The sequence below is a fragment of the Papio anubis genome, unplaced genomic scaffold (genome assembly GCF_008728515.1).
Source record: "Papio anubis isolate 15944 unplaced genomic scaffold, Panubis1.0 scaffold1940, whole genome shotgun sequence".
Taxonomy (NCBI): domain Eukaryota; kingdom Metazoa; phylum Chordata; class Mammalia; order Primates; family Cercopithecidae; genus Papio; species Papio anubis.
In genome coordinates, this window is record NW_022161956.1 from 1 (window position 1) to 7993 (window position 7993).

The 7993-nt window shown below is 40.7% G+C and overlaps 1 long non-coding RNA gene across 1 annotated transcript; it reads right to left on the minus strand.

The window, feature by feature from the left end:
- Positions 1-3255: 3255 nt before the first annotated feature.
- Positions 3256-6674, minus strand: LOC116272778. Its single transcript, XR_004181351.1, has 3 exons — positions 6213-6674; positions 4944-4997; positions 3256-4391 (listed from the first exon to the last, which is right to left on the minus strand). It is a non-coding gene; the product is annotated as an uncharacterized LOC116272778 (long non-coding RNA).
- Between the last annotated feature and the right edge of the window lie 1319 nt (positions 6675-7993).

A 7993-nucleotide genomic window follows, 5' to 3' on the forward strand; every position in this document is an offset into this window, starting at 1 on the left:
TGGATAACTTGCTGCTGCTTCTGCATTGGCACTTGCTGTTTACCTTGTACTTTTATGTTAAGGAGATGGCTTATTTCCTTAAACCTCATGAACCAACCTTTTAGCTTCAAGCTTTTCTTCTGCAGCTTCCTTACCTCTCCCAGCCTTCACTGAATCAAAGAGTGAGGGCCTTGTCCTGGATTAGGCTTTGGCTTAAGGGAATGCTGTGGCTGGTTTGATCTTTTATCCAGACCACTAAAACATTCTCCACATTAGCTATCAGACTGTTTTGCTTTCTCATCATTTGTATGTTCACTGGAGTAGCAGTCTTAATTTTCTTCCAAAAGTTTTTTGGCTTTTTCATTTTGTTTTTTGTTTTACATTCACAACTTGGCTGAACTGGTGCAAGTCTAGCCTTCCTCACAATCATTTCTAGCTTTTGGTTTAAAGTGAGAGACATGTGACTCTTCCTTTCACTAGGACACTTAGAGACCATCGTAGGCTTATTAAATGGCCTACTTTCAATATTATTGTGTCTCAGGGAATAGGGAGGCCCACGGAGAAGGAGAGAGATGGGGGAATGGCTAGTCAGTGGAGCAGTCAGAACCAACATGTCATTAATTAGGCTGGTCATCTTAATATGGGCATGGTTCGTGTTGCCCCAAAATAATGACAATAGTAACATCAAAGATCACTGATCACAGTTCACCATAACAGGTATGATAATAAAAAGTTTGGAATATTGCAAGAATTATTAAAATGTGACAGAGACACAAAGTGAGAACATGCTGTTGGAAAAATAAAACCAGGAGACTTGCTCAACGCAGGGTTGCTACAAACCTTCAGTTTATAAAAAAAGTAATATCTGAGGGGCAATAAAGTAAAGCACAATAAAACAAGATATATCTGCATACACACACACACACATAAATATAAACTATATATGTATACATATACATATATAGGCTAAAGATATATACATATATGTTTTCATATATACACACACATGCTTATATATATAAAAGGATATATATATGAGACTACTGATGTTATTAATTTGGGTCAGTGCTAAAGAATATGTCTATATATATAGATATGTATATACACATTTAAATATGAAAATATATAGACATGTATAGAGACATGTGTATCTACATACACACAAATACATATTTATATACCTATATATACTACATATATAGCTAAAAGATATATCTGTGTATATATATACACACACATATATACATGTGTGTTGTGTGTTGTGTGTGTGTGTGTGTATAGATAGATCCTTTAGAAGTGACCCAAATTAATAACCTCAGTAGTTTTCAATGACACCACCACTGAAAGGCAAGTTATATCAAAGATATATCAAAGTAGTGAAAGACTACTGATGTCATTTTATCCGGGCCAGTGCTAAGGATTAAAAATGAACAGGTCAGGTCAAGTGACTTCAGAGACATACTTTTCTGGTTGAAGTTATATACTATTGCTCTACATTTATAAACTGGTTGAACTCTGAAAATATCTATGTCAGTGATTTGGAGTCTACTATTAATATATCATTTTTTCCTAGAAGAAAACCTTACATTATGTAAAGGTGCTCTTGGGCCTTAACAAAAAGTCTAATGAATCACAGTTTAAGTGCAGTTCTGTATTACTTCATTTGTGAGTGAATTTTACCAATCTCAATACATCCCTCTCTTCTTTCTCTCCATATTTTGAAATTTCACCCATCATTGATGACTCTACCACACATTACTCTTTTTAATTCAATGGAGTAGTAGCTAAAGGATTAAAAATGCACATAGCAAGACTCCACATGTTATCCTAGACTTAATTTTTCTGATACAAATTAGCAATAATTATTCTACAATCTATAATCTAGTTACCCTGAAAAATTGACATTAATCAGTTATTTATTTGAAACCTGGTATTTAATTTTTCTCTGGAAATGAAGTTTTAGATGTTTGTAATGAAATTTTTTGGCCTGTGAAAAAAACTTAATGAACCAAGTTTATACACATTTCTTTACTCCTAAACATAATCCCCAAGTTACTGTTTCTGGCAAAATTTACATAAATTCAACTTCAGTTTGTAAATACCCACCTTGCTTGCCCTTGTAATTTTCTGCCTTCTCACGTTCAAATACCACCAGTAACTCTTCACCAATCATGGATGTCTTTCCTGCCCCTCAGATAGGGCTAAGTAACTACAGACCCAAGGCAGGGCCTCCATACAATCTGATGGTGGGTTTACCTTTGGGGCAGTAGCCTCATGTGGTAACAGACGGAGAGACCGGGGTCTATTAGCTTTGTTCTTTTCTGTTGAGAGCTCCTCAGCTCCCTGCCCACTGTTACCTCCTCCTTGCTCCAAACAGGATGGCTGCCTCTTTTGGCTCACTCTGGTAGAGTATCATACAATACACACATTCTCATATTTTTCTAAGGTTTCAGGGTGCTGCTAAATAAGGGTGATCAATGGAATAGGAATAAGAAGCATTCCTCTTAAGACCTATTCCTCTTTTATCCAACTAGATCGAAGAAAGAAAGGTAACTGCAGATACTACAGTAATAAGACTTTAGAAAACAGTGTCTAAAACATTTTGTATTGTCATGGATGCTCCAATGAACTTCCCAAATCTGAATCTCTCTTTTCCACATGTATGCTTTTGTGTGTGTGTACGTGTGTATTTACATATATATGTTTACATCTAGTTTTTTATTTACTTAAACCTCAAATTTTGTTGAAAGTCCCTTCATGTGTTACTGTTGTCATGTCACTGAAGGCAGTGCTGATGGAGCAAAAAGGTACATAGGCACGGAGTGAATTTCTCTTTTTTGACACTATTAGCAAATACATTTTTTGTACCAAAAGTAGATTTTCCATAAATATGAAATACGTACATATATACGTGAGAGTATGCAAATCCTACCACATAAGCCCAGTAAGTGAAGTCCAACAATTAACAAAGACTCATTTATCATGGTCAATTAATCAGAGATTGATTAAACTATATATAAATTAAACCTATGTACATATTAGAAATACATTTTAGCCAAGCACAGTGGCTCATGCCTGTAATCCCAGCACTTTGGGAGGCTGAGGCGGGCAGATCACGAGGTCAGGAGTTCAAGACCAGCCAGGCCAATATAGTGAAACCCTGCCCCTACGAAAAATACAAAAACTTAGTCGGGCATGGTGGCACGTGACTGCAGTCCCAGCTACTCAGGAGCTGAGGCAGGAGGATCGCTTGAACCTGGGAAGTGGAGGCTGCAATGAACTGAGATCGTGAGACTGTGCTCCAGCTTGGGCAGCAGTGAGACTTCGTCTCAAAAAATAATAATAATAGAAATGCATTTTAATTTGCCCGTGCCTCCAACGTCCTATAAAATAAGGACGTCTAATAAATCTTTTAAAGATTTATTTATTGGCTTAAAAATCAATACTACATACAAAACTCACATACTATTGCTTAATGGGCAACTACAGAATTCTCACCTAGATGTTTCCTTAATCAGTCACTGATTAAACACAATCCTTTTATTCCTTCTGTAAAATCTCATTCATTTTGCAAATTTTCTTGAGCATTACACTACAATTAACTTGAATCAGGTTTTCCATATTACTTACACCTTTATGATTTATTTCTAGGAGAGGTTTTCACATGACTGGGAAAACTCTCCATCACCTCCTTCCTTTCATTGATCGTGCTAGTCTTTCCTGCCCATGAGACATAGTGAAGTACCCTAAGGAAAGTGGCATCCAACGAGGTGGTGGGTTTGGGTTGGGTCTGGGCACCAACCTCACATGTGGACAGAGCTCTCGAGGGTGTGGGACAAGTCCACATTCCATTAGCTCCATTCTTTTTTTCCCAGGGCTTCACTACTCCTTATTGGCCGCTATCTCCTCCACGTTGCAAATAGGATTCTCTCCTTTCTTGGCACACTATGGTAGGGTCTCAAACTCAGGAAACCTGAATCCCTTAAAAAATTGCCTACTAGAAATTGAGGGTGACAAATACACTAACAGGAAGAAGCAGTTCTCCTATGAACTGACTTCCTTATACAACTCCATCAAAAAAGGATGCAAAGTTACCTACAAATGCTACAATGAGGAGAACTGGAAACCCTGTTAAAAACACTGTGTGGCCATGCAGGCTCCTGAGAGTAAATTCCACAAATGTCCGTCTGTCTCTGTGTTTTCTGTTTCCATTGGGTGCGTGGGTCTGTTAGTGTAAATGTGTTGACAAAAGTGTGTATGGATGGAGATAGATGGATCTGTTTGTGTCTGTGCTTGTGTGTGTGTATAGCTCTAAGCACACTTACGCATACGTGTGTCTTTATGGATTGATAACTCACCTTTTACTGACAGGTGACAACAGGGCTGCTCCTTTACGTTCACTGCTGTGTGGGCTAGAGGATGATTAAAGAATACAGTCAGCTAGGAGACATGATTCTCAATTCACTTTTTTGGAAAAATTAGCTTTTATTACTCTAGACAGAAACCAATTAATTTCTGTCAGGAAATCTGAGTCCCATAAAAAAAACTGCTTACTAGGAACTAAGGGTGACAAATACACTAACAGGAGGAAGCAACTCTCCTGTGACCTGCTCTTCTTTATACAACTCCACCAAAGAAGGATGCAAAGTTACTAACAAATGCTACAATGAGAAGAATTGGAAACTCTGCTAAAAAAAAAAAAAAAAATCTATATGGCCATGCAGGCACCTGAGAGTAAATTCCACAAATGTCCGTCTGTTTCCTTTCTCTTTGTTCTAGGTTTCCATCATGTGCATGGATTAATTTGTGTACGCATGTTGAAGAGAAGTGTGGGTGGGTGGGTGGGTGGATGGATGGATGGATGGATGGATGGATGGATGGATTTGCTCATGTGCCTGTGTGTGCGTTTAGTTCTGTGCACACTTATGCTGATGGGAGTCTCTATTTAACGATTTATTACTCACGTTTCAATCGTAAGTGTCTCCTTGGTTGCTCCTTTAAATTCATTTGTCTGTGTACTAGTAGATGATAAAAGAATACAGTCAGATAGGAGACATAATTCTGAATTTGTATATTGGAAAAATTACCTATCATTACTCTAGACAGAAACCAATTAATTTCTGACTATTCATTTGTATAGCACTGTTGGAATATGGAATGTCTTTTTTCTTTATTACAACTGAGGATTTATATGACAACAACCAAAATCATAAGCTGGGGAAATTAGTAATGCTTCTCAGTTTAAGTACACCTCTTTATTATGACCTCAGTCCCAATGTGTGACAGACTTTGTGGTGGGAGCTATTTCAAACTCAACTCCTGTTTGCAGGTATGTCAGCCCTCTTATTCCATTCAACGCTCTGCTCGGAAGGCCCTCCAATACCTCCTTACCTTCACCCATGGTGGTTTCTCCTGCCCCCACAAAGGGTCAGGTACAGAAATCGGACACAGAAGCACAATCCAGTGGGACAGTGGATTGGAGGTTTGGAGCCCAGCCTCCGTGGTGGCAGAGTTCTGGAGGCAGGAGAACACCTCCGCTCTGGCCCTGCTGCTTCCCTGCTGAGGGCTTCATGCCCCGAGCAATTCCTCCCTCCTCGCCCAAACAGATTCTTCTTCCCCCCGGCCCACTCTGCCAAGTGTCTCCACACAGAAAATCAGAGTGTCTCAAGGCATTTCACTGCTACTAACAAATGGTGAAAGACAGTAACAGACAGAAGCCTTCTCCATAGTCTGTTTTTCTAAACAACTGTAAAATGTGGGAGTATTCAAGATACAGTAGATGATCAAGAAACTGTGTCAAAGACACTCTCTATTACTGTGAACACTTCTGAGAGTGAATCACACCAATCTCAGTCTCTTACTCTGTCACTGTTTTGTGCGTGTGTGTCTGTACATCATTTTTTTCTTTCTTTTTTTTTTTTTTTTGCGACAAAGTTTTTCTCCTGCTGCCCAGAGTGGAACACAGTGGCATGGTCTCGGCTCACTGCAACCTCCACCTCCCCATGTTCAAGCAATTCTCCTGCCTCAGACTCCCGAGTAGCTGGGATTAGATGCACCTGCCACCACAGCTGGCTAGTTGTTGTAATTTTAGTAGAGACGAGGTTTCACTATGTTTGCCAGCCTGGTCTTGAACTCCTGACCTCAGGGGATCTGCCAGCCTCGGCCTCCCAAAGTGCTCAGATTACAGGTGCGAACCACTGCACCTGGCCATGTGTACATCTTTTATAACTCACCTGTCACTGGGGCTTCTTTCAATGATGACTCCCACCAGGGCGTTCGGATCGGGACTGTAGAGGACAAATATGGTCAGAGTCAGACACAAGGCATAATCCTAATGTTTTGCAACAAATAGCTACAGTTAGTCTATGCGCTATTCCCCAGTTACACTGTAATTATTCACACGTATGTACATCACTAAATTGACCTGGGATGGCATTTGCCGTTTATTAGAAATCAGGTTTTATATGCCAATAGTGAGTATCTTAGCCTGTGAACATAGCAATGCATCCAGATTAAGTAAGGGTATCTACACCTCAATGTTTTAACAGCATTTCTGGAGAACATTTAACTCCAGTTCAAATTCAGTTTCTAAGTTCCCCTTCTTAAAATCGCATCTGAGTTCCTCATTCTCTATCACCTCCAATTACCTCCCCACTTTCCACCCATCCTCATAGTTTCCAGACCAAGAGTTGCGGCCAAGTGGCACTTGTCCTCAACAGAGCCCATCCCATGTGAGGGTGGGTATGGGCCAAGGCAATTAAAGCCCCTCACATAGCAGCAGAGCTCTGGAGGGTGTGAGGAAAATAATTCAGGGTTAGTAAGCTCTGTTCTTTTTTTTTGCAATTTCTCAAGTCTTTGTCCACTCCTATCTCCTTGTTGCTCCAAGCAGAGTTAAGCTTCTCCCTTGGTCCGCACTTCTGGTACAGTCTCATTTCTCACAGAAAGAAGCGTGACAAACACACTAACATAAAAGCCTCCCTCTATGAGTTCCTCCCGTTTCCTACCTCCATCCAAAAGAAACAAAACAATATTCCATACAAAGCTCATTCTGAGAGGGACTCTAAAGTATGAATTTCCAGGAACTCCCTTGTTCCCATGGATGCTAATGACCGTCAACTTGGCCCCAACTCAATCTCTCTTGTGTATGAACGCATGTATTGGCAATAATGTTTGTATAGGCAGAGATACATGTATAACTGTATTCTTTATATATCACATGCTGCCAGCCAGCCTACTAGAAGATACTCTCAATTCCACCACACTGGGCAGTGCCAAAGGGCGATAATACATACTAGGACAACATGCCAACTGCTACAAGCTTAGCGTTTCAGTTCAAAATAGATTCGTGCTTTTTGTTTTTTTCGTTTTGTTTTGACATTTGCTGCTGCTGTTGTTTGTTTTGGGGCGAGATGGCTCATCACTGCGCTTGAATTACAGTGCCACGATCTCGGCACACTGCAACCCTCTGCCTCCCGGGTTCAAGCTCTCCTGCTCAGCCTCCCAGGGAGCAGGGGACTGCGGGTGCCACCCACCAAGCCCGGTAATTTTGTATTTTAGAGATGGGGTTTCACCACCTTGGCCAGGCTGATCTTGAACTCCTGAAGTCTCGGCCATCCACCGGCCCTGGCCTCCCAAAGTGCTGGAACCGGGCCCGAATACAGCCCAACCTTCCAACTTTTTCAACCTGTAAACTGCCTTACCCACTTGCAGAAGTCATGCGTGTGTTGGTTCTTTGGAATCTGCCATGACATTTTACCTACATCACACACTTTGCTTGACTGCAGCACATACTTTGCCTATCCTAAGACTCACTGACTCAAAGAGTTCACCAAGCTTCCTCCACCACTGGAGCTGGCCAATACCGACCTGGCCTTTTGTCCAGGTGAATTTCTTTTGAATTCCACTCCACTGTGTAGGCATTCCTCCTCTAATCCCATCTATGTGCACTGGATCTCTCCATCACCTCTTTCCTTTCATCATGCTAGTCTTTCCGTCCAGGAGACCTGAAGTGGCA